Here is a 6,000-nt window from a genome sequence, read left to right as displayed (position 1 = left end):
TTTTAATAATTGAAATCAAGTATCTTCTCAGACAATAGTGGAATGAAGCTAGAGATCAATACCAAAAGAAACTTCAGAAACTATACAAATACATGGAAGTTAAACAGAATGCTTCTGACTGACCACTGGGACGATGAAGAAATTAAGATGAAAATTAAAACTTTTGAAATGAATGAAAATGAAAACACAATACAATATACCAAAACCTGTGACATACAGCAAAGACAGTGCTAAGAGGGAAGTTTATAGCATTTAATATCTACATTAAAAAAATAGAAAGATCACAAATAAACAACCTAACATCATACCTCAAGAAACTACAAAAACAAGAACAAACCATACCCCAAATTAGCTGAGCAAAGGCAATAACAAAGATCAGAGCAGAACAAAATGAATACGGACCATTAAAAATGATAAACAAAATGAAAAGTTGATTCTTTGAAAAAAGATAAATAAAATTAATAAATCACTAACTAGCCAAAAACATGAGAGAAGACTCTAATAAATACAACCATAAGTGAAAAAGGAGACGGTACAACTAATACTACAGAAATGCAACAGATCATCAGAAACTATTATGAACAACTGTAAGCTCACAAACTAGAAAATCGAGAGGAAAATGCTAAATTCCTGGAAACAGAAAACTTCCTGAGATTGAGCCAGAAAAAAATAAAATTCCTGAGTATACCAATCATGAAGAATGAGAGTGAATCTTAAATAAAAAATCTCTCTCTCTCTCTCTCTCAAAAAATAAAAAAAAAGCCCAGGACCAGGTGGACTTTCTGGCCCAGAACAGTCAAATTCTACCAAACATACAAAGAACTAACACCAATCGTCCTGAAACAATTCCAAAAAATTGAGGAAGGCATTCTCCCTAACACATTTTCTGAGAACAGTATCACCCTAATATCAAAATCAGAAAGGACACAGCAAAGGAACAAAACTACAGAACAATATCCCTGATGAAATTACATGCAAAAAATCCTAAACAAAATACTAGGAAATCAAATCCAGCAGCTCATCAAAAAGATAATACCCCATGATCAGGTGCAATTTATCCCAGGTATGCAAGGATGGTTTAACATATGCAAATCAATAAATGTGATACATCATATAAGCAGAATCAAGGACAAAGTCCATACGATCAAATCAATAGTCACAAAGAAAGCATTTGATAAAATCCAGCATCCTTTCATTATAAAAATTCTCAACAAACAAGCATAGAAGGAACATTCCTCAGCATGATAAAAGCAATATTCAGCAAACCCATAGCCATCATTATACTGGAAACATTCCCTCTAAGAACTGCAACAAGACAAAGATGCTCACTTTCTTCACTTTTATTCAAACCATTACTGGAAATTCTTGTCAGGGCAATCATACAAGAGAAAAAATAAAAAGCATACAAAATGGAAAAAAGGAAATCAGATTATCCCTGTTTACTGATGATATAATCTTATATCTGGAAAACCCTAAAGACTTCACACACATAAAAACCTCTTAGATTCAATAAATTAATTGAGCAAAAGTTTCAAGATACAAAATTAATGTACAGAAATCAATACCATTTCTACACACCAATCATCAGCTTGCTGAGGATGAAATCAATAAGGCGATACCATTTACAATAGCTACAAAAATATCTGGAAATATATTTAACCAAGAAGGTGAAAGTTCTGTCTATAAGGATAACTACAAACACTAATGAAAGAAATCATAGATCACATAAACAAATGGAAATACATTCTATGCTCATGAACTGGAAGAATCAATATTGTTTAAATGACCATACTGCCCAAAACTATCTACAGGTTTAATACAATGCTTATCATATTACCAGCATCATTTTTCACAGAATTAGAAAAAACAATTCTAAAATGTATATGGAACTAAAAGAAGAACTGAAATATCCAAAGCAATCTAAGCAAGAAGAACAAAGTTGGAGGCATCACATGCCCCAACTTCAAATTATACTACAAGGGTAGAGTAACCAAAACCGTATGGTACTGGTATAGAAATAGGCAATAGGTGAATGGAACAGAATAGAGAACCCAGAAATAAAGTCATATATCTACAACCAAATGATCTTTGACAAAGTCAACAAAAATACAAACTGGAGAAAAGATACCCTATTCAATAAATGGTGCTGAGAAAATTAGCCATATGCAGAAGAATGAAACAACTGGACCCATACCTCTCACTATACACAAAAATTAACTCAAAATGGATTAAAGATCTAAACATAACACCTGAAACTGTAAAATTCTTGGAAGAAAACCTAGGGAAAACTCTTCTGGATATTGGCCTGGGCAAAGAATTTATGACCAAGTCTTCAACAGCAAATGTAACAAAAACAAAAATAAGCAAATGGGACTTAATTAAACCAAAAAGCTTCCGCACAGCAAAGGACACTAACAACATAGTAAACAGTAAACCTACAAAATGGGAAAAAATATTTGCAAACTATACATCAGACAAATGACCAATATCCAGAATCTATAAGAAACTCAAGCAGCTCAGCAAGAAAAAAAAAAAAATACCCCCATTTAAAAAAAATTGGCAAAGGACATGAACAGACATTTTTCAAAAGAAGACATGCAAGTGTCCAACAAACATGAATAAAAATGTTCAACATCACTAATAATCAGAGAAATGCTAATTAAAACAACAATGAGATAACACCTTATACCACTCAGAATGGCTTTTATTAAAAGGCCAAAAATAACAGATGTTGGCAAGGATGTGGAAAAAAGGGAATACTTATTTGCTGTTGGTGGGAATGTAAATTAGTTCAACCTTTATGGAAAACAGTATGGAAATTTCTCACATAGCTAAAAATAGAACTACCATTCAATCCACCTTTGCCACTACTGGGTATATACCCAAAAGGAAATAAATCATTATATCAAAAAGATACTTGCACTCATATTTTATCACAGTTCTATTCACGATACCAAATATATGGAATAAACCTAAATGTCCACTAACAGAGAACTGTATAAAGAAAATGTTGCATGTGTTTGTGTGTGTGTGTGTGTGTGTGTATGTATATATATACACACACACCTTGGAATACTACTCAGCCATAACAAAGAACGAAATCATATCCTTTGCAGCAACATGGTTGGAAGTGGAGGTCATTATCCTAATTGAAATAACTTAGAAACAGAAAGTCAAATACCACATTTTCTGGCTTATAAGTGGGAACTAAATAATAGGTACACATGGACATACAGAGTGGTACAATAGGCATTAGAGACAATACGTGGGAGTCTGGGAAGGGGATGACGGTTGAAAAACTATCTGTTGTGTACAGTGTTCACTGTTTGGGTGATAGGTGTGCCAAAAGCCTCAACTTCACCACTACACAATACATGCATATAAGAAGCCTGTATTTATACTCATTATATATATAGCATGTTTTTTAAAGGTGAAAAAAAAATCAGCCACATTTCTTTATGGCCACAATTCAGGTACTTCAGTGGTCTCTGTCAGTGAAAAGAGCTTAATATTTTCTAAATAATATAATAGCATCAGGTACTCTATTATTTCATTTACATTTTATCAATAAGTTGTTATATAAAACAATAAAAGAGAAGACAAAACAGTAAGTTACTTATGGGATCGTGTTATGTGCAATCTGATACTCCACATTCACCTTTTTAACAGGAAATTGTTCATCTAAATTGGATATTTCCTTTTTTAGTCAACAAAGTAATCAGAATTCATGTCAGCACACCTGTACAAGACTCACTTTAAATTGAAACAACAAATAAGATAATCTTGAGAAGCTGAAATCCTTTAATTTTTCAGAATTTTTTTCTGTTAACATATTTCACTGTATTATGGTGTATCATTTAGAATAAAAACACCAACCTGTCATATTGCTTTTCTTTTTTATATTTATAATATAATGCATCATCTAATTTTGAATATAATCTTGAATATACTCCAAATGTGAGAAAAAACACTTAGAGATAGCAATAATCATGATTAAAATTTGGCTATGCAAATTCAGAGAACTTATTCTGAAATGATGCAAACATGTATACATTAAGCCACATTGTTTTTACCTCTGAAAAACCTCCTGATAAACACCACTGGCCAAGGGTAGCAATTCATAGCTTCATTTCTATTTGCAAGTCATGATGTATAACACATTAAGCAGACTATATGCATATATACATATATATATATCAAGCAGACTAAGTTAAAAATAATAATCAACATGTCCATTGTTGCTCTTAAGACGTGTTCTCAGATGTGATTTTGACTAAAAAGAATTCTATTCATATTCTATATGCACCCATAGCAAAAAGTGTTGAAGTATATGAGACACACACACACACACACACACACACACACACACACACACACACAGAGATATCCTTATTACATACACCTAATTTAAAATGTAGATATAATTATTGACGGACTAATAAACAAATATTTCTCTATGCTACAGCTTATAGAATTGGTTATGCCAAAAATATTTAAGGAAGTAAGAAAACTAAGGTGCAGTGGGGTACAATTTCTTGGTACTTTTTTGGGAAGGAAGGCTGTGGTAGAAGTCTCCTGACTGTCGCATTATATGCCCAGAGAGCTTTGCTCTATTCCTAAAGTGTTTAAATTAAGAATGCATTCCTAAAAACTGCATTTTTTCCCTAAAGTCCTTAAAAATTACTAACCATGTCTGAACAACTTTAAGTTACATCTTGAGTTTATATGATAAGCTATCACATCTTGCTTCTGTGAGTCTTACATTGCCCAAGAATTGTTAGTCCAGTTCACATGGAAAAAGACATATTTTTATTTACTTGGATTCAAAAGATTCTTTAATGTTATAAACAAATAACACACTCAAAAATAAAGCTTAATATTCAGATTTTACAGTCCTAGCCATTTTTCCCTTTAACTTTAATATTAATTGCTTTCTGAATGTATCATTACTTTTAAGATAGAAACATACAATTTCAAATATTTAGACACAGGAGACACATTCATCTCATGTGCTTCCACAGATATAAATTGGATATATGCTTATCATAACAGGTTGTAATTGCCATTTTATTTGTCTAACAGCTCAAAAGACTACAAGTTCTATGGAGACAAAGATCATAACTCTTTTAATCACTATTGTAGCTACAGTGCTGGTGTTATATAGCTGGTATATAAGTGATGATCAAGACATTTTTGTTGAATTTTTATTCATTCATTAAATACTTATCAGACACCTTCTATGAGCAGTATGATTGGCAGTAAAGATTCTGACATGAACATAACTGAGAAGCTTAAACTCACAGGAAAAATAAAATAAAGTGTAGCAAGTGCAATGATAAAAAGCACATTATTTATCAAAGTAATAAAGAAGAAAGAGGACTTAATTCTTTTCGGCATAATTTGTGGAAGACTCCTGAAAGAGCCAGATTTCAAAGAAGAATGGGATTTTGCCAGGAAGATCAGTGGGGAGATTTGACAAAATTCTAAATAAATGGTGCAGTATTTGAAAAGGCACACTGGATATGATGATAAAAATTGACAAAACCCATATCCCTAAAACATAAAATAAATTAGTTGTTAAAATATGTGGCAGTTCTTACTCCACAAAGAGTGAATTACCACTCCAAAATTTTTATCAACATCGCCTTAATACTGCTGTTGCTTGAAACTGTGTTCCCATAGAATTTTATATTATCACTATTAGACCTCCATTCTAATTTAATCAGTATGTCCCACTTATCAGCATAAGATAAAGAATTAAGTCACTTTCCTTTTATTCAAATTAAATTATTTTGAGGTTCTAGTCTATCTCTTCAGAACCTTCTCCTTACTGATCGCTTTAAGCCCCCAGGGACAGTTTGCTTTTCTTTTGTTTAATTTTCTTTCTTTTTCTCTCTCTCTCTCTATATATATATGCATATATCTTATATATGCAAATATGCATACATAAATATAAATATATATATAGAGAAAGAGAGAGGGGGAGGGGGGGGGAGAGAG

Source organism: Symphalangus syndactylus, chromosome 8, assembly GCF_028878055.3.
Source record: "Symphalangus syndactylus isolate Jambi chromosome 8, NHGRI_mSymSyn1-v2.1_pri, whole genome shotgun sequence".
Lineage (NCBI taxonomy): Eukaryota > Metazoa > Chordata > Mammalia > Primates > Hylobatidae > Symphalangus > Symphalangus syndactylus.
The sequence above is the reverse complement of the archived record's forward strand: the minus strand, read 5'-3'. Positions refer to the sequence as shown.